The sequence below is a fragment of the Quercus robur genome, chromosome 2 (genome assembly GCF_932294415.1).
Source record: "Quercus robur chromosome 2, dhQueRobu3.1, whole genome shotgun sequence".
NCBI classification, from domain to species: Eukaryota; Viridiplantae; Streptophyta; class Magnoliopsida; order Fagales; family Fagaceae; genus Quercus; species Quercus robur.
In genome coordinates this window covers 40,279,976-40,302,621 of record NC_065535.1, presented here as the reverse complement: position 1 = coordinate 40,302,621, position 22,646 = coordinate 40,279,976, and the positions used below count along the sequence as shown (strand labels likewise).

The 22,646-nt window shown below is 38.2% G+C and overlaps 1 long non-coding RNA gene across 4 annotated transcripts; it reads right to left on the bottom strand.

Moving 5' to 3' along the window:
* Window positions 1–18,329: 18,329 nt before the first annotated feature.
* LOC126713692 (uncharacterized) lies at window positions 18,330–21,894 on the bottom strand. 4 transcript variants are annotated; one of them, XR_007651401.1, is made up of 3 exons: window positions 21,669–21,894; window positions 20,083–21,478; window positions 18,330–19,130 (listed from the first exon to the last, which is right to left on the bottom strand). It is a non-coding gene; the product is annotated as an uncharacterized LOC126713692 (long non-coding RNA). The 4 variants fall into 4 exon arrangements; XR_007651400.1 differs by having other exon boundaries at window positions 18,331–19,130; window positions 19,988–20,315; XR_007651402.1 differs by having other exon boundaries at window positions 18,332–19,130; window positions 20,017–20,315.
* Window positions 21,895–22,646: the final 752 nt, after the last annotated feature.

The following is a 22,646-nucleotide window of genomic DNA, read 5'->3' as shown; positions in this document are numbered from 1 at the left end:
ATCGTCTATATACACCTCGATAATTTTTCCCATCTGTTGCTCAAACATCCTAGTCATCATCCTCTGATAGGTCGACCCGGCATTCTTCAGGCCAAAGGGCATTACCTTGTAATGATAGTTGCCAACTGGGGTGACGAAAGCAGTTTTTTCCTGGTCTTCGGCGGCCAAGGATATCTGATGGTAGCCTTGGAAAGCGTCCAAAAAACTCATTCGGGGATGCCCGACAGTTGCATCTACCAGTCGGTCTATCCGCGGCATCGGGAAAGGATCCTTTGGGCAGGCCTTGTTTAAGTCCGTGAAGTCCACGCAGACCCGCCATTTCCCGCTCTTCTTCTTCACCATGACTGTGTTCACCAACCATTCGGGGTAGAATACTTCCTTGATAGCCCCAGCTCTCTTCAATTTTGCGACCTCCTCTCTCACATCGTTCGCATACTCCTTTGACGGGCGCCGGGGAGGCTGCTTCTTCGGTGTAATAGCCGGATTAACATTTAGGTGATGGCGTATTAGGTCTGAGTCAACCCCGGGGGCTTCGTAAGGATCCCAGGCGAATACGTCCTCATTTCGTCGAAGAAAATTAATTAACGCCGACTTCTCCTGTGCTGGTAATTCCGAGCCAATTTGGAAAAACTTCTCGGAGTCTGATCCGATGAGCACTTTCTCCAACTCCTCACAGCTCACCTCCATGGCCGGTCCTCCATTACCCGTAGTTAGGACCGGGGTCCTTGATTGCTATAAGCTATTCCCGGCTGAAGTGGAAGGTCCACTGCTTGATCTTCGAGAAATTGCCGACACCATGCATTGTCTGGCCATTCCTTGGTCCCCTACTATCTCTTTAATTCGACCTTCTAACGGATATTTCACTTTCTGGTGCAGGGTTGACGACACAGCCCCTAGTGCATGAAGCCATGGCCGTGCCACAATAGCTGTGTAGGGGGAGTATGCATTTACCACGATGAAGTCCACTTCCACTACTTCTGAGTCTGTTTGCACAGGTAGCCTAATCATGCCTTTCGGGATGACGACTTTTCCCTCAAAGCTAAGCAGGGGTGAATTGTATGGCGACAGGTCTTCCTGCTTCAAGTTTAGCCCCTTATACTAGTCTGGGTACATTATCTCCACGGCGCTACCCTGATCACCTAACACCCTCTTCACGTTATAACCTCCTATTCTGAGCGTCACGACTAGGGCATCTTCATGGGGTTGAATAGTTCCTTCCTTATCCTCCTCCGTGAACCCGATTAATGGCGGGGCCCTCGCTCTGGCTCTCTTGGATCCTTTTTCGCCTGGCTCTGTCGGGAACCTGCCCACTGACATCACTCTGAACGGGCCGAAATCGGTTCTCCCAAGTGCGGCAAGAATGACATTTATTGTGCCTATAGGAGGCCTCAATGCGCTTTGTCTGGTTTCGACATTTGACTGCTCAGGGCGATGCAACAGATGCCTTAGCTTTCCTTCTCGGACAAGCCGATCCAAATAGTTTTTCAGGTTCCTACATTCGTCAGTGGCGTGACCGGGCTCTTGATGATACGCACAGTATAGATTCTGATTGCGTTTTGAGGGGTCGCTTGCCATCCTGTTCGGCCACTGAAAGAACGGTTCGTGCTTTACTTTCTCCAGGATCTCGTGCAATGGTTCTCGGAACACAGCGTGGACTACCTGAGCCCTAGTAGGTCCAGATTGTTCCATATAATCTTTTCTCGGCTTGTTGCTGCTGCACAAGCGGTCCGACCTGAAGTCCCTCCTCTCCTGAGGGACAACCTTCGCCTTTCCCTTCCCAATCTGCTGGTCCTCCTCGACCCTTTTGTACTTGTCTATCCTGTCCATGAGTTGTCGTACGCTGGTGACTGGTTTCCCAGTGAGAGACTTTCTCAAGCCATGCTCTGTCGGCAGGCCCCTTTTGAATGTACTGATGGCGATGTCATCGTAGTTCCCTTCTATCTCGTTGTACGTTTCCCAATATCTGTCCGAGTAGGCTTTCAGCGTTTCTCCTTCTCGCATGGATAAGGATAAGAGGGAATCGAGGGGCCGAGGGGCTCTAGTGCTGGTGATGAAACGGGAACCAAAAGCCTGCGTCAGCTGTTTAAAGGAATCAATGGAATTCGGTGGGAGGGCATCAAACCATCTCATTGCTAGGGGTCCCAAGCTGGATGGAAACACCTTACACATTAACGCCTCGTCCTTGGAGTGGACGGCCATCTTTTGGTTGAATTGGTTCACGTGCTCCACTGGGTCAGTTCGACCATTGTATAGGGCAAACGTTGGCTGATTGAACCGCCGAGGAAGCACCGCCCTCTCTTTTCTACGGGTAAAGGGCGACTGGGAGATTCGGTCCAGGGCCTTACTCATGGTGTCATTGACCAGGCCTTGGTAAGACGGGCTTTTGCGACCGCGTTTGTGAGGCCGTTCTTCCTCATAGGAGAACGTCTCGCTCGGAGGGGTTCTCGACCTTCGTCGGTATTCACCGTCCTCACCATTGCTAGTGTCCGAAACAGGCGAAGGACGTTTTCGCTGGGCTCGACGCAGCCTCTTCTTCAAATCGTCAATTTCTTGCTGTAGAGCCTTCCGCTCGTTGTGCTGGTGGGACGCGTGATCCTTCCCTTTTGAGCGGCTTCTACTCGTGTGAGAGGTGTTCACACTGCCCTCTTGTTGATTATCTTGGTCCTTCGCTCATTCGGGGTTTACAAAGTTGTCCTGTCGTTGAGATTCTGCACGTCCGGTTTGGCGCGGACCTGATCCTTCCATCCCTTACTGTTTCACTTGTCGAGACACAAGTTCTCCCCACAGACGGCGCCAATTGTAGGGACACGATTTGTTTAACGGCCCAAGAGTAACGTTGGGCTCGCGTGCAATGGACCCCAACAATATGATTTGTAGAGAGTGGGCTTGAATGGCATGACATTGGGCGCAGGTGGACGATTTGGTCATGGCGTCCATGGAAATTCTTGTATGGGTGGGCCTTGCTTGACTAGCTAAGCCCCCCATTGGAGTGGGTTGTAGGACTTTTGTCCTTAAACGCTGTCCAAGGATCCTTGTATCCTTCCCTCTCTCCCCCCCCTTCTTTCTGGGGAGTTCTTCCTTTTATATCCACGTTTTTCTCTTCCTTCAAGTTCACGTGTAAGCCTCACCCTTTTTTTAGGGTGTAGACCTGTCCTGTCAACCCATACTTTAGTATGGTTTGGTGTCGCTGGGAAAGTTACAGGGTATGGTCTCAGAGCGTGGACTTGTCAGATACAGTGCTTGGTATGATGATGTTGGTAGCTTTTTCCCTTACCCTGCCCCTGAACTCAGTTTCTCCCTTTCCTCAAGTATTTCATGAGGTGCCGAGCAGGAGGTTGTCCTCGGCAATGGCTATTTCTCGGCGTGGGCTGTAGCCCCTGAGCTCCCATGCAGAACGGGCCTGGGCCGCGAATTCACTAGCCCCACAATTATTATTATTATTATTGTTGTTGTTGTTGTTGTTGTTGTTTCACTATTGTTTATGTAACTTATGTAAAATTCTTATATGATAAAATTATCCAAATCATGCCATGTAATAAAATAATATTATATTCTTTATAATGCAATAGGATAACATTTAACAATCAGAGAGAATAAAAAAGAAAAAAGAAAAAAACTTAAAACACAAAACTAAATTGCATCAACTTAAAGTAGAATTATTAAAAATACAAACTAAAGCAGAGATGCAAGAAAAATAAAAAATCCATCAAAAATTGAGAGAGAGAAATAACCTTTTTTGTGAGGGAAAATTATACATAGAAATATAGAATAGAAAAGATAACAAAAAATTTATAATAAGAGGATAAGAATAAGAAGAAACAAAAAAAGAAAAAATGAAGATAAAGGGAAAGATAAAGAGTGATGTAAGGACTCAATTTGTAACGATCCCAAACTCGTATTGGGTCCGATTGCTAAAGGCCCAAACAATAAATTTGTAGAGCGTGGATATAAAAGAACTAGATCAAATCTAAAAGAAAAACAATTAAACTTTAACGTTTCTGGATGGATTAGCACAAATATTACGATCAATCTCTCCTTGAAACAAGCTAAGTTCTTTACTTCATAAGATTCTCTACTGGACATCCCTTGTTTAGAAGTTCCGATCCCTTTCTCTTAACGCATTCTTCCATGTTATATACTGCCCTCTTGGTGTCATCTTCACCACACACGTGTAGGTTGGGTTCGGGGGATCCCTTCCTGTCCCATCCAACACCTTCTGGAACCTCTAACCAGCAACTGTAAGGCTACTTCATCACTGTTTAGGTATCACCTCCACATTAATGTGGCCAGAGAGTTGATTGAGAGGCAATTAATGTGGAGGCAGCTGTTGTTAAAGATATTTGTTTATCTTTTCTTTCTTACCCTTGGTCCCATGTCCCACCTTTTGTGGTAATACAACTCCGAAGTGTGTTTGTGACAATGCGGCGTTCAGATCGTCCTCGGACACATATGGCCGAGATGGATTTTGTCCTCAGACGCATATTGTACCCATCTCATGTGATATCTACTTCTCTTTTCATTTGGTTCCCCTCATAATCTTATATGGGTCTCCTCGGATAGTTTAACGTCCTTGGATGGGTCACAGGCCCAGTTCACATGGTTTTGATAGTTATTGATTAATCGGCCCCCACAAGTGATATTCAGGTAGATGGGTAGTGGGGAAATGAAAATGTGAAAGGAATGAGAAATGTTGGAGAAAGTGTAAATGTTGTTAAAAAAAAAAGAGTATGATTTTATAAGGAATTTTTTATTTATTTGTATTTAATTAAAACATTGTATGTTTAATTTTTAAAAATTAAAAAAATGAGAGAAAATATTAATAATTTAATGACATGGAGGATATGGCTGAATTTAAATGGTCAATTGTTGTAGTGCTATTGATTTTAGCTTGAATATATATATATATATTTTGCAACATGAAAAAAGATAAACTCTATCCATATAACTAAATTAAAGTTTCTTTATGATGTTGAGTTAACAAAATGAATTGGTGGTTACCAGAAAGTTAAGCATTTTTTTTGAAAGAATAAACCTGAAAGATGAACATGTATTGTCTTGTTTTATTGCTTGTCATTTGGGTGACATTGAAGCCTCGCATAAATTAATGGAGCCTTATTAGACCTATCAACCATTATAGCTCTAAAGAATACCAAAAACAAAAACTTAGCATAAATTAGTACTTACCCTTTGCAAGTCAAGAGGCTACATAAACAATCTAACGTACATCATTACCCAACAATGTTTCAACTCACCACACAGCAAAGTAATCATGCAAATGAACCTTGAAATATCTATTTGGTGTTACAGTTGATGGTATGTAGGTTTTAGGAAAAAAAATGTAATAGTGGTAAATTAAAAAACACTATTCAACTACTCAGATTTATCATGATACAAGGAGAACATGAATGCATTATGGACCCCTTTGTTCCTTATGGCCCATACAAAATTTAAACTATTGGAATTAAGAAGAAATAGATTTCTAAATATATAAATAGAATAATTTTTGTTAGAAGCCAATCACTGTAGATGAGGAGAGAAAATAAAATCAAATGAAAAGATAACATATCAAGGCTAAAAGGAATTTCATAGAACAAATGTCATGTTGTACAAAAATAACTTATATAGAACAACTAAATAGGTGAATTTAATTTTCTCAACAAAAAAAAAAAGGTGAATTTAAAGCAACCCAAACTAAGAATTTAAAGAAAAACACATGTAATAAAATTAACAATTAAAGAGAAAAAAAACTTAAATCACAAAACTAAATCACATTAGCTCAATATAAAGTTCTAAAGAACACAACAATTTATCAACCTAAAGCAAAGATGAAAGAAAAATAAAAAAATCCACCAAAAAATTGAGAGAGAGAGAGAGAGAACCTTTTTTTTTTTTTTTTTTTAGTGAGGGAAAAGTATGTAAAGAATGGAAGAGATAATAACAAATTTATAGTAAGAGGTTGTGAATAAGAAAGGACAAAAAAAAAAGGAAGATGAAGAATGATATTAAAGTAGAGGGTAGTGTGGAGATGAAAATGTAAGGGATAGAGAAAGGTTGGAGAAAGTGTAAATATTTTTTTAAAAAAAGAGAGTAAATGTAAAAAAAAAAATTATAGAAAAATTGGAAAGAAAAATGATAATGACGTGGACGTTGATGTGGCTTAATTGGAGCGTAGTAACAATAAATGCTACACTTCAGCTTTTAGATATATATAGATATAGATTTTTTTAAATCACTATGACATTTAGTAAACCTTGGACCTCGCAGATCAAAAGTGTTAACCCACCATTATTGTCACCAAATCCAATTTAAAAAATAGTGTCATTTGATTGTTTATATCCTTCGTTACTAACGCAATAAATAGGGCATAAAATCCAACCCATTTATTGGTGCCACACCATTAACCTTGCAATTAGCAATATTCATCAATCCGCCATCTTATAATATTCTCACCATTACCAACCCCCCATCTTACCCCATTTCTGGCAATATATTGTGCAGCCATAATACTTCTCCATAGATATGAAAACCTTCTCCCTAAAGAAGCTTCCACAAACTCACATTCTAGAAAATATTTGGCTTTGAGAACTCAGTAGGCAAGAAAATTAGTTTCCTTTTGAAGTTTCCAACCCTGTTTAGCTAACAAAGTTAGATTGAACTACTTTGGTAATTTAAAACCCATACCACCTTGGCTTTTTGGAACACAGTTTTTCCCAACTATTCCAAGTCATTTTCTTCTCGTCACCCATCTATCCCCACTAATAATTCCTAACCATACTAGTCATTTCATCACAAAAAGAATAGGGATCTTGAAACAACTCATGGTGTATGTAGGAATTGCTTGTGCAACAACCTTAATCAAAATCTCCTTACCTGCTTTGGATAAGAGTTTTCCTTCCAACCAACTAGCTTGTTTGCCAACTTCTCCTTCAAATCCAAGAAAGTTTTGCGTTTAGATCTACCCAACAAAGAAGGAAGCCCAAGATATTTCTCATGTTGACATATAACTTTTGCATCAAATTTAGTTTTGAATTCTTCCTGGATGTCCAAAGGAGTATTTTTACTGCAAAACAATGATGTTTTTGCTTGGTTCAATAGTTGTCCTGAAGCTTTCTTATAAACTCCAATAATTTTTTTGCAAAGAATCACATTCCTCTCAAAAGAGGCTCTACAAAAAATTAAGTTGTCATTTGCAAAAAAAAAAGAAAAAAAAAAAGAAGAAGAAGAGAAAGACAAAAGCCTCTACTACAAGCCATAACACCATGTAAAAACTCATTCTCCACAAATCTATATATATCTAAAAGTTGAAGTGTAACATTCATTGTTGCTACACTTCTGATGAGCCACATCTTCCACGTATTTTGTACCTCTTCTTTTCTTTTTAAAATTTTTCTTCACCCTATTCTTTAAAAAAAAAAAAAAAAACCCTCTTCTTCTCCCTATTAGTCCACACCTACTATTACAATTCCTCCAACCTTTCCCCTCCCTCTTTGCCTCTTTATCTCATCTACTACTCTCTACTTTAGCGCTACACTTCATCATTTTCTCTTTCTTATATTTTGACTCTTTTTCTTCCCATTTTATTTTATATAAATTTGATATCATTTCTCTCATTTAATCCATATTTTGTTTTCCACACAAAAACTGTGAGTACTCTCTCTCTCTCTCTCTCTCTCTCTTTACTTTCTTTTGGTGGATTTTTGTTCTTTCTTATAACTCTAATTAAGGTTGATGGTTTTTTTTTTTTTTAATTTTTTTTTTAAATGTGTTTTGGTATTTTATTTTTTTTAATTTCCCATCACAAAGTCTTCTCTCTCCCTTTTATAGCTTTGGTTGAATTTTGGTTTGGGTTAATACTTAGTTTTTTTTGGAAATATGAATTTGAGTTTATATCAAAACACAATCTACATGATTATGAATTTGAATATTCCTACCAATTGTTTGATTAATACATTTGAGATTATATCAAAACACAATCGTCATTTGGTTTCATTTTAATTTTGGTAAAGATAACATTGTAATTTTGTGATTAGTCTTGATTATCATGAAGAGATGAAAATTTTGAATAATAAATTTGAAACTTATAAAGTTTAGTTGTATATTAGGGAAATATAACACACTACAAAAAAAAGTTAGAAGAATATGGTTCACCTTAAAAAAATATTAATAAAAAAATTGAATGATATATTTGTAGGGATAAAAAGATAAAAAATACTTGTAGTAATATTTTAAAATTAATAGACAATACTTGAAGTAATTACTTTTTATATATTGCACTCCATTACATAATATATATATATCCCACACATCACTATGGGCGCAAGCACCCGTGACTAGTTTGGAATGGTTTTTCCAATCGTGCAAAGTATGCCTTGGCCTAGGGTGGACCATGGCAGAGGGTGTAAATGGATTCGCCATCTAGATTAGGTCTAGGGGCCATAAATATAGTGGCCTTGTGGAAGGACTGATCTTTACCAGAGCATATGTTCGGAGTTTAGGTATGGGGATAGGAATGTGTTAGGTACCCAACCCTACCCTACCCATGGGTTGGCCTCCACTCATTGTGTCCAAATCCTAACCTCATTAAAGGGTTGTCTAACATGTTATTCTAGACTCACACACACTCTAACATGCATCTAAAGCAATCAACATGGAATATCATCTCCAAACCTAGTATTCATCTATCATGACATTAAATATAAATCATTAAAGGCAACAACATCACAAGGCAGATTTAAATGAGTATTCCTAAGCATTCAAGCATTAAACTAAAACTCATGGCATTCAACCAAGCATATTAAGCAACTCATGCTCAAACGCTCAAATGGATGTTCATGTGATTTATGCATGACTTACCTCACTGCACTACAACACCTATGCATCAATGCATGTTTATGATATTTAACAAAGATACAACCCCTAATCATACTCCTAAACAAAAATAAAACAAAGAATGTTAAACCACTAACCTAGGACTTAAACATATGAAAAACAAATCAAATAGAACCTAAACATGTGAAAAAAAAAACCAATGAAAAGCAAAGAAAACAAAATCTAGGTTTTTGGGCATGAGTGTATGTGCGCATACATAGGGTATGCGTGCATATCCCAGTTGTTACCACACCCACCCAAAAACAAACCCAGAAACACAGAATAAAAAACAAAGCAAAATAAGAAAACTAACAACCTATCAAGCTTATAATACAAACATAGAAGAAACCTAGGCTAACACAAACATATCAAAGTATTTAAAAAAAGCAAAAAAAGCAAAAAACAAAAAAACAAAAACAAAAACAAAAGAAAGTGAAGAGCCAAAGTTGGAACCTTTACCTCAACACAAGAACTCTCTAGAGCTTGATTTAATCGTTCCTTTCAGTCAATCTAATCAGTAACAAAATCAGAAGGTTAGTAAGCTTTAGAACTCAAAGGCCAAGACCAAAATAGGTCCTAACCAAGTAAAACTTGACTTGAGGATATTTTGTATGAAAAACTACCTCTTTGATTCACTTTTTTCTAGGGAATCTTGTATATTTTGTCCTCCTCTGAAAAGTGCCTTTTATGGCTTTTTATAGTGGTAAAATAGGGGTGTAGCTCCTAAACGATGTGGGATTCGCTCTACACAAATTTCTGTCCAAAAAGCTTTCCTTTCATAGTTTCTGAAACCCTAGATACGTTTGCATACCCTAGTATGCGTACACATGCTTAAAGTGTGTGTGCGCATACGCATATATGTGTACGCACACTTAGGGTTTCCTATTGCTTTTCTTTTACAAAAATAAGTTATTTCTTCCATAAATAATTCCTCAAGTCAAGACTTTGCAAGATTAAACCCTAAATCAACCTTGTGCCTCAAAGTAATGTTATCATTGGGGATTTTCTCTACACAAATTTATTTCCAAAAAGCTTTTCTTTCATAATTTTTGGAACCTTAGACGCGTGCGCATACCTTAAGTATGCGTATGCATGCTTCAAGTGTGCGTGTGCATATGTATGCATACGCACACTTCGGGTTTCCAGTTGCCTTTCTTTTCCAAAAATAAGTTATTTCTTTCATAAATAATTCCTCAAGTCAAGACTTTGCGAGATTAAGGCCCAAATCAACCTTGTGCCTCAAAGTAATGTTGTCATTGGGGAATGGGGGCCCGAGTCGTAAGCAATACAAAATAAGTTGTCTACAATTGTGTGGGTTTGCGGCTAGTTTTTTTTTATTTTTTTTATTTTTTTTTTTTTTTATAATTAAAGTCAAAAACCCCTTTGCACAAATCAGAAACAAATAGGCAGATAAATAGTCCCCTTGGCATAAGCCCCTAGAAGGGTTTATACAACCATGAGGCACAACATTAATCTTCATGGAATAAGTAACGGAAGTTATTCATTGCATCATCAACTCCCTACATCTACCATCAAAATCCAACTTCTCCATAATTTTATCCAACCAAACCTACTCTACCCTATCACATGCTTTACTCATATCTAGTTTCAAAGGCACCTCCTCTGTTTTTCCTTCTCTCTTTTAGCAAATATGGTGCATAATTTCAAAGGCTTCCAAGACATTATTTGTGATTAACCTACCATGCACAAAAACACTTTGGGTATTACTTATAATGGACGGTAAAATTCTATAGATTATATTAGCAAGAGTTTTAGAGGCCAATTTGTATACCATATTACAGAGACTAATTGGAAGATATTTGGTAACTTTAGTGGGGTTCTTTGTCTTAGGAAATGTGAGTCTCATTAAATTTTGGTGGAACTTTCCCATGATTAAGAAAATACGACACAGTTCTAGTTACACAATTACCAATAGTTGTCCAAAATTACTGATAAAAGAAGGGAGGCGTACCATCACAGCCCAGGGATTTTGTTGCATACATTTGTTTCAATGATCGAGAAACTTCACAAGCCTGAAATTCCTTTGTCAACATATGGTTCATCTCACCCAAAACCTTTGGTTGCACAGCATCTAAAATACCCTCAATATCAAATGGTTGTGAAGTTGTGAACAAATCAGAGTAATATATGTGAAATACCCTCCCAATTTCGGATTCCTCCACTTGCCAAACTTGATTTCATCATAAACCCCATCAATATTATTGCGTTGGAAATGACTTGAAGCCTTAGCATGTAAGAAAGAAGTATTCCTATCCCCCATTTGAAGCCAAGTAAATATTTGATCTTTGATTCCACATAGCATACTCCTTATCAAGCCAATCATTAAACTCCTTTCTTGTATCACATGTAACTTTTATAATATTTGGCATTGAATATTGCTTCTCAAGACATTGAAGATGTTTATGGATTTTGGAGATCTTTCTTTGCACATGCCTAAATTTAGTTTTATTCCAAACCTCTAATCTTGATCTACATAGATCCATACATACACTTTAAGAATGAGAATTCCAAACTAGACATTAAACCTTCCTCCCAAGCCCCCGACACAATTTTCTCACACCCTTCATCTTTTAATCACATAGATTTAAACTTGAAATGTTTCTGCCTCCTCTTCCTTTGCATGGTACTCTTATCCAAATGGATAGATAATTGAGAATGGTTTAATGTAGAGTTTGCAAGATGGAAAACTCTAGCATTTGGAAACAGATTATGCCAACTTATAAATCCTAAGGCACGGTCAAGTCTCCCTCTAATTTGAGTACCATCTATTTTTATATATTTCCACTTGAATTTAACACCAACATATCCCAAATCCCTCAACCCACACACATCAATAGTGACCCTAAAATTCTCCATTTGTTTTGCAGCTCTAACTCCCCCTCCCACTTTCTCTCTCATCCTTATTATTTCATTAAGTTCACCTACAACCATCCATGGTAGATTATTACCTTGATGAAGGAACTTGAGGAGTTTCCATATGTATTCTCTTTTTGAGGCTTCTGGATTACCATAGAATCTTGTGATGCGCCACCACCCAACATTCGGACCACCATCTAGATGGGTATCTATATACCACTTTGAATAGTGTTGAATGTGAACCAATAACTCATTTTTTCACAATATTGCTGACTCGCCACTACTACCTTCACTCAGAATCACCAAACCATATTTGAAGTCTATTTTATTCATCACATATTTCATTTTTTTGAGATTAGCTTTTGTCTCTATTAAGAAGATCAAACTGGGAACCTCATTTTGAATCACCTTTTGTAAGGCTTTAACTATTTGAGGGTTCCCAAAACCCTAATAGTTTCAACTTAGGACACTTATAATGCCTAGCAAGACTGCTTCGCAACCTCTGCCAATCCAAATTGGTTTACCAAAAAAAATTCCTAACCTTTTTGCATCCTCATCAAGCTTTTTCTTTTTGCTGAAATCCACCTCCTTATTGCTATCTAGCACACTGTTGTTATTATTAGACTTACATTTCAAAACAATACCCTTAGAGTTCCCAACTATCGGGCCATTCACTCTCTCCAACTTAAGTTTGCTCAATGTGGTCTTTTTGTCCTCACATGACACTCCTTCCTTATCTCTAAAAATACTAGCCTAGTGAGACACTCCGAGCATATCATCAGCTACTTTAGTTTGGATAGATACACAACCTTTACCATGTGATTTAGGCCTTGTTTGGATGCCCACTACCCCCTCACTCATCACTCATCACTTATAACTCAAAATACCCCAACTTCCTAAGGTGGCATGTTTGACACTTATTTCCAACTTCTGATAACTCAAAAATTTTTACTTTTCGTGGGACTTAGTACCTAAGCACCATGCCAGGCTCACAGTTAGCCTACCCACCTCACACACATTCACACCTCATTTCATTCTATTTTTCCCCTTCAGCTTTGTTATTCACCCAAAACTCTCAACGAACCCAGTGAAGGAAATCAAAGTTTGGACCTGCGGTGCAGATCTCCACCATTATCCAACGCCTCCTACCTCGTGTGCATCATCACCCAGTGTTGCAAGATCTCCTCCGACGTGTAGTGGCGGCGTCGATCTCCTCCATCGTGACCTAGTGGCGCCTATCAGTCATCATGGAAATATGCTCTGACCCGAAGAAAATGAGAGAAGCGAATTAGAACTCAGGGCAACCTGAATAGTGAGCAATATTTGAGGTAACAGGTGCTACTTTCAAAGCTTGATCTATCACTCATTTCCTTTTTCTTTTTATCCGTAGTGATTTGTATGGATTTTGGATTTTGGATGTTGGAATTTGGATTTTGGATTTTAGATTTCCTTAGGGGGATTATGGATTTTGATGTTAAATTTCCAGTTGATGTTGATTGAATTCAAGTGGGTCTGACTTGATATGTTTATTAGATTTCTAAGTTTAATTTTACTGGGTTTTGTTAGTTTCTGTTTGGTGCTCAATCTGGGTTTTCTGGGACCTGAATCATGAAAAAATCTTTAATTAGAGATTACCATTGTTTAGTTAGAAATGCTATGGGTCTGCTTTGTTTACTATTAACACATATGGCTTTGCTTGCATGCCAAATTCTAGTAAGTTCAAGAAGGTGAATTTTTTCCCCCATTTCGAATCTCTTGCTAAATATGGGTGTAATGTAATAATAATTGTGGGGAAGTTATTGCATTATCTTTTGCTACCATAGATTGATGTTGGGTAGCAGCATGCCATTCTTAGGAATATTGACTTCTGGTGGGGATATAGATGTTGATTACATTGATTTTACCTACAAATCAATGTAATCAACATCTATATCCCCACCAGAAAATATTGCTCCCCAACATCTATATTCCATTGATTTTTGTTGCTATAGATTGCTTTTTAAGTTGTGTTTGAAGAACCGGAGCTATGGTAATCTAATTTCATTTTCCACAACTTCCTATATTGGTAAATTCTGATTAGAGCAATATCGCTTTCACTTGACCTATCAATGACATAACTTACATTATGCACCAAACATAATGAACCATATTAATAATTATGCTGTAAGTTTGTGAAAATTGATGTGTGATGTGTTATAAAGATTGATTTGCCCATGCCCTAACATGCATGCTAACTTGCAGGAACAGAAGGATGAAAAACTAGTTGTGAAGTTATTGTGGTGTAATTACGACTCTAAATCAAGCTTGCAAGCATTGGTGTCTTTTGCTTTTGTTTTCATGTTTACCAATTTAGACATAGTAAATAGGCACAAGGAAAACAATATTCTTTTTCCCATAATAGCACACATTGGTGCATGCATATTTGCCCTTCTTTTAGGCTGTGTTTGGTTGCTGGAAAACGTTTTCCGGAAAATACATATTTTCCGGAAATGCTAATTTCCGGAAAAGGAAAATGTTTTCATGGTGTTTGGTTGCACTTCAAAAAATTTTCCGGAAAATATTTTATGCTGTTTGGAAAAGAAAGGAAAACACAAATTCAGAAAAACACAACCCACAACCCAGGAAAAAATCGCGATCCACGGCGACAAATTCAGTCCGACGACCGCGCCGTCGATCGCGATCCACGGCGCGATCGCGATCCGAGATCGCGATCTCGCTGCGTCGATCGCGATCCACGGCGCGATCGCGATCTCGCTGCGTCGATCGCGATCCACGGCGCGATCGCGATCCGAGATCGCGATCTCGCTGCGTCGATCGCGATCGCGGATCCGAGATCGCGCCGTCGATCGCGATCTCGATCCGGCGCGATCTCGCGAAGGCGAGATCGTGATCAACGGCGCGAGATCGCGACGTTGATCGCGATCTCGCCTTCGCGAGATCGCGCCGGCGAGATCGCGATCCGCCGGCGAGATCGCGATCGCGCGATCTGGGTTATGGCTTGTGTCTGGATCCGCCCACTGGTCTTCTCCCTCGCGCGCGCGCTCTCTCTCTCTCTCTCTCTTTTCCGGAAATCCTTTGAAGTGAAAATAGAGCCGGTAATTGATTTCCGTGGTCAAAGGCTAATTTTTTCGGTCAACGGATTTCAATTTCCGGAAAATAGAATTTTCCGGACCAACCAAACACACCTATTTTCCGGAAAATCATTTCCGGAATGCGTTTGAAGTCGATTCAAACGCACCCTTATTATTATTTTCATTTAGTTTTCTTTTCCAAAAGGGGGAAAAAAAAAAGAGAAGACACAGTTGAGATTGGGAGTTAGTACATTATCTGTATTTGCTGAATATTCTTTTGCATTTAGGAGGTATTTATATAAGTGTCATGCTAACTATTAATATGGTTTACGTGGGTTTTGTCATTCTAGGTTCTGAATGAGCTTTTCATTTACTGTTGGGGGTGATACAAACAATGTCTTCTACCACCAGTTATGATTCCACTTCTAATGGACATATGTGCAATATGAATCGGTGTGTGCTAAGAACCTCCCTATCTCTCCATAATTTTGGTAGGAGGTTTTATGGATGTCAATATTGGTTGTTGGTTAGTATTGTATCAAACTAGTGTTGTAATAGATTTGCATTGTCATCTTCTTACTATCTCTGCTGACCATCATATATATGGTATGAATTTTGTATGTAGGACTTCGATCAGGCATGTAAGTTCTTCAAATGGTTGGACAAAAACACATGCCCATGTGGCCGTGCAACAGCACCACTTGTATGGGAAAGGTTTACGAGGCCAGCAGATGAGGCAGCGGTTGCAAAAAATGAGAGGGATGTGGCTCATGCAATGGAAGCAGAGGCATGAGAGTGGGAAAGGATAGCTAAGCACAAGGTTGAAAAATCTAAGCTCACACTCTAGATTATTGAAGACAAAGTCTATAAGTATAGGCTGGCTTTAATTATGTCTTGGACTGTAGTTGGGGTTTATTTTGTATTCTTTACTGTTTTTGGGGGTCATGGCTAGATGCAACTGTGCCTGCCTTTATTTTATTTATGGTCACGTCTGTTATGTTTTATATTGATTACATGCCTTGGCTTGTGTTGCTATATATTTTATTGGGTTTTGGACAGTGTACTACTATATGCATTTCATAGCATGCAGTTAAGTAATGTGAAATTTCCTTATAGTAGTGGCAATATTTTTTATATCTGATGCTCCAAATATATTTGTTATGGTAATAACAATATCTGCGAACATATATTGTGGAAACTAGTATGCCATGTATTCATCGCTTTTGGGTCAGTGAAATGCAATTATGCTGACTTGTTCCAAAATATGCTGATAATTATAACAATTGATATATTAGAATTACGTTACATAATTATGCGAGAATATATTACAACCCATGTATCTACACGCAGTAACGTTATAGGTTTAACTAATTTCTACATCCGCTTAAGTAAATGGTAATTGCTTGACATAGGGTACCAAAACAATTACGTTGCAAAATGATAGCATCTACATTGCAGCAAAGTAAATGGTCAATTGCCACGGGCAACATAATCATCCCACATTGCGTCAGTGATATCGTCCCTAAACTGGGCCATTAGTCTCTTCGTTGCATCTGACATTTCCATTATATGTCTTTGGTTTGCTGAGCTAGTTGATACTCTAGTATTGCCATTGCCTTCGCTATTGGTCTCACTGCCTTTGACAACAGTCTCCCCTATTATGCTGAACAGTTCATCACTCCAATTGTTAATGCGTATGAAATTGTGTAGAGCACAACACGCAACAATTACGTAACGCTGCCTACTTCACTTGAAGTTTGGCATTAAATTTAAAATGGGGAAACGAGCCTTCAGCATTCCAAAAAATCGCTTAATAACCATTCGCAAGACCAAGTGTCTATAGTTGTACAACTCCTTCGATGTTGGTCGTCTATTACTCGAGCGAAACTCTTGAGCGTGATACCTAGTTTACTTGTGAGAGGGAAGAAAACTAGTGCCAACTGGTAGCCCCAAATCCACCAGGTAGTATGATCCTACACACACACAACGATTCTGTATGCAATTACTACTTGCATAAACATAAAACAAACTCAGAATAAGTATTAAAGTCACAGTAATGCATAGTATGATCCTACACATACACAACGATCCAGTACGCAGTTATTACTTGCATAAACATAAAACAAACTCAGAATAAGTATTAAAGTCATAGTAATGCATAGTACCCATTGGTGGCCATGGGAATCCATGCTTTGGGTCATTGATTGCTTCCTCGAGCACCCTTGAGTCATTAGCACTACCATCTCACCCAACATGAACATAAGTGAACTGCATGTACATGTTACATACACACAACACATTTGTTGTTATTGTACTCTTATGGCTCCTGTGTGCCTGAGTCACATTTGTAGGAGGTCAGGCGCTCATGTGTGTGCTATCAATCACTCCTACACATCTTTGACAAGGAAGTTTCCAAAAATTCAATAAACTACCACATATCTAAATCATGATATATTACAGTAATACAAGAACTTACTTAAGTGGGGAAATTTATTGTACCTCGAACTATGACCAGTACTTGTTGACTTGAAGATGTTCGGGGAGGTACACGACATTTGGATTAGGTTTGATCAAATGCTTTGCATATGAGTGGACAGCTCGCAACACTTGACAAAAATGGTGGGACATTGTCTCAGTTGAGTGTTGAAACCTATCTGCAACACATCTGTAATGGGTGTTATGCCCAAGTATGTATAATAACATGGCTATCTCCTGGTTGGCATTCACCCCACCCTGCCCGTCCCTTAAATAACCATGCCAATTCAACTTGTCCACCAAATGAATCAATAATGGAACATGTGGAGCATCTCGTAACACTTAAGTGGATTACTTTCATACAGTTCATCCATATATCCACTTTCGGTCAACATACTTGTCCGCATTGGCTGTTTATCGAAATGTCATTGCATTTATGCATATATCTCCCCGACTAAAGGATTCACTAAATTGAACTCTATTTCTTCTTCTTCGTTATCACACTCTGAATCCGTCTAGTCATCGTCATTAAGGTCACTGCCATTACTGGAATCAACGTCATTGAAGTAATCATCATCAAAATCATACTGAAAGAATGTATCTAACCATTTGTTTCCTGATGCCATGAGTGACCTACACAATGCAATAACACACTCTTTAGCCAATTTATTAAAAAAAAAAAAAAGATGTAAAAATTAATACGTTATAGTCAACAATCTACACCCCAACCTGTAATCCAACCATGAAATTAATCCTCAACATAGGAAATACTTTATTTAAATATTCCCAATAACACCATCACCTAAATATTCCATGAACATAGTGTATCTCTAAAAGAAAAAAATAAAAATACAAACCAAACAACAACCATATTTTATAACAAGGCAAACTCTACTATCATCAACACTTCATAAACACCTAACCCAAGAATCATTGTTATAAAATAAAAAAAATAAACAAAGTAAACAAAATCCAAAAAATAATTAAAACACAATCCCTACAACCATCCATATTTCATAAATAAAACAAATCCAACAAACATCGTTACTAGGAAAATTAAAACAAAGCTAATAGTAATCCATTGTTTTTAAAACAAACCAACACTCATCCATAGTTTTTCAAACATCCAATAGTTACCCATAAAAAAAATCCAACACCATAATAACCAATTACTACATCATTGCATTAACACAAAAGTCAATCCTCCTCTGGGCTAATAATGTCCTCCATCCATGTCTTCCTCCTATGCTCTGGCATGCCTATGAACACTACCCTGTTATCCTTTTGTTGCAGAGCCTTTGAGATCTTTACATATGCCTTGTTCCCAAGATCCTTGTACTTATTAAGCAGCTCAATTGCCTTGTCGAGTGAACAAGGATCACCTCTAACTGTGGATTGAGCAAATTGTTCAGAGGTACCGCTTGATTTGCCCTATTTACCACTAAACCTCTCCCTTGCCATTGTGGTGTACTCCTTTAGGGCCATAATCATGTCACTTACTCTATCCGCTTTCTTTAATGCCTTCTTACCCTTGGCACTTGCATCTTGCATTAGACGTTTTTCAGGCCTTTGGGTTTGGTGCTCACTATCAATATCAACATCCTCCACAGTCTGATGGACACTGTCCAGGTTTGGACTGTAATAGTCATCATCCAGATGGGTGGGCACACCATCATTTGCAAGTTCTTTCTCCAGGGCACGCTCTTCATCACTGTTCAAGGTAGGAGTGTTTGAAGAGATTTGCAGGTTCCCAGTTGTAGTACTGGGGGCAAACAATTGCTGCAACTTGTCATAGGCTGGACATCCCTGTTTGCGTAAGTTTGTTGTTTGACGATTGCCCTACAACAAGATTGGAGAGATAATTTTAAAAAGAAGCAATTCAAATTAAATCAATTTATAAGCAATTGTTCAATTTAGTAAAATGCAATAAGTTACAAAAATTATGAACATCAGTACTCTTCTTATCACGACCACATGTGCCCACAGCTCATCGGGACCAGTAACTGTTTGGGTGCTTTCATCCCACCCCAAACCTGTGTGTTTAAGCAATTGACTTCACTTGTATTGCTTTAGTCGGAGCCTATTATTCTTTTGTACAACTTTCTTGGAAACAAAAGCTTTTCCGGTCTGTGAATTAAGTTCGGTTGTGATTGTTTGCCACATTGGACCCTTAAACACACCATTCTTCATGTTACCCTTTAGTTGTTCCTCTAACATAATCTCTATAAATATATGTTCTACATGGGGATGCCACATTTTGTTATCCGCCTCTTGTGATTCAGGTGCCATCTAAGCCAAATATCTCACATGGTAAGCTCAAGACACATTGAATAAATAGGTAATATAACAAAACTCTAATATATAGGACTTTGTTGTTTGTGCTGCCAAGTATGTTTACGTATCCATATATACTCACCAGAAAAAAGAAATTCCACATTTATATTTAATAGATTGACACAAGTATTAAATGAAATTCATAAACAAAGGTAATACATGCTATCGTACGATTGTACATATATAGTGTGACTAGATACATATACAAAAAAGTTGGAAGATCTACACCATGCTAAAGTTAGTGGTCACAAAGAGGAATGTGTTAGTGCATGCTAAAGTAGAACATTGTACTAAGAAACTAGTCTATCTAACATAATGAAAACAAAATATGTTAGCATAATCACAAAAACAACATGCACTACTTTGCTTTAACCAGGCATCCATCTCTTACTAAGGCAAATCAAGAAACAATCGGTCTGGAGAGGGCACCAGCTCAACATGCACAAAGTGACCATACCTACGAACACCAATCACTGCGCGATACCACCTTCGGAGTGAAGCAAACTTCCGAATCACTTGCCTCTTGCTAAACGCCTTCCCAGTTCGGGTATTGAGAGTGTGTGTGATCACCTTTCAAACATGGTCATTGGTGGAATGCCGATACAAATTGCCAAGCATAAATTGGCCAAACACTAGGTCACATAACTCATCAACACTGTCCTCATCCCACCTCCTCAAGTCTGCAGCCATCTTAAACAACAATACACACATACTCATATGCAAATATTACAATTACAACATGTAAAATCCTAGTACTATTAGAGGAACAATTATTTAGCATATGACCCATATTTCAAATATAATACCAACATACTGCATGCATAAGAAGTTGGAGCCTACTGGAAATACCAATTCACATTTACAAAACTCATAAACCTTAACAACAACCTATGCCATGCCATCAAAAAGAAGATTCTAAGTAGAACGTGAAAATGGAAACAAAGCAAATCATGCACAAGGCCCTCATTAAGCTGCAACCAAATAGTCACGTACGTACTAGTAATTAAAAAAGAAAGAAGAAAACATAACTAAAAAAGAAGTTACTAGCACAATGTCAGTAATATTTGATCTCTTACACCCTTACACTTATAGGTTCTATGTTAACATCTTAACTCACAAAAGGTCAAAAAGAGGAATTTCTAGGAAAATTTAGGACTATATCAATTGGGACTCTTCAAACCAAAACCAAAAACTATATCAATTGGGAGCATGTAAAATGTATTATAACAATTGTATAAACTCCTTAAGTAAGGGTTGATGCTTTCAAAAATAGCTTTGATGATTTACAAAATGGGGGTATAATTGTTGAAATTCTTGTAACACATTAGGAGCCTTGAATATAAACTCACAATTTCATAGATTTCTGTTTGCTTTGATCTCACAGGCCAATTGTTAAGTTTAACTCTTTATTCATTGTCAATGTTGGAAAATTATGGACTTTTGAGTTCAATTGTTGCAACTACATTTGTTTAACTATTAATGATAACTCTGTAATACACTCAACCACTCTGTAACTTTACATTTTCTTGCAAATAATAGCACACTTTATGCTCATATACATGGGTGCACTTGATTACGACTATGGTCACACCTATAGATCAGAGATCCCACCAAACAGAACATTTTCATCACACAAATCCCACCAAAGCATTAAATCCCAAACATAATCCAAAAACAAACACCCAACACAGCTACACATGGTTTGGCAAAAATGAAGAACTCCGAAACATGTTCTTAGAAATTAACTACACCAATCCATTCACAAACATCAACAACAACAAAGCCCTCAAGAAAAACTATGGTCACAAGTATAGATCAGCAGAATAAGGTCACAACTTCTCAAAACCCTCAACCTGAAGAAAAGAAAACCCAAACATGAAAAAAAAAAAAAAAAAAAAAAAAAACACAAACCCCATGGGTTGGCAAAAATCAACAAGGGTGCAAAATACCACAAATAAATTTCTAAATAAAATGTATAAAGAGCTCAGATTTTACAAGACCCATTAATGTTTCTTCAAAGAGGGTTTCATGGTGGATATATACCTTCGGATTGGTGAAATTCTAGAGAAAGAGGTCAACGGTGGGGAAGATCGATGCAATGGCATCGTGAAGAATGGTCTGAGCTCGGGGTAGCACAGGTTGGCTGAGGTGCGCTTGGTGGGCGTGGCTGGGCTGAGGGTGTGCATGAGGAGGTATGAGGTATGAGGTTAGATGGTGTTTTGTGTTTGTGTGGTTTGGAGTTGTGGTGTGAATTGATCAGGAGTTGTGTATTCATTGAAAGAGCTGTTGGTGGGTTTGTCAAAAGTAGCGCCTAGACATGACAAGTCTCTGACCGTGGATCCCTCAAATGTGTGTGTATGTACAAAAATGCCATCATAACTTAGTTTCCATAACTCAAAAACACCCAAAAGTTGTTTTCAGTTTTGCTAACTCATCACTCAAAAATCAGAAAATTAAGTTATAGAAACAAAACTTGAAAACAAATCCAAATAGGCTTTCTCTCCGTGGGCCCACCATTTTTGAGTAATGTGTGATGAAAACAGAGTGATGGGTGATGGAAACACCAAAATCCAAACAGTCCCTTAGACTTCCTCAACTTTACAAGGATATTTACGCTCATCCAAAGCACTACCTGCATTAAAGCATTCCTTTCTAGCCTTTATGTCTAGTATAGTAATTTGAGATGTGCAACTATTAGTGGCCAAAATCATCATCTCGTCAACTCTACCCATTTCACCCACATTACAATCGGTACTTACTCTCGTTAATCATAATCTCAGAACTGCTAAAATTCAAACATTCCTTAGCAGAAACTGCATAATCACCCCCCTTATTTACTTACCAAGTTCCTCCAAACCCTCCTTAAAATCAGGACTAGTTTGTTTTTGAATTTTAAACCCTAAGCCTATTGTAAATTCCATATCCATAGACGGGGAATTACCCACCATCTTCACCGCCCCAGTCACTATCGAAAGGATAGGAGTTTCATCCCACATTGATTCACTACCACTTCGTGAAGCT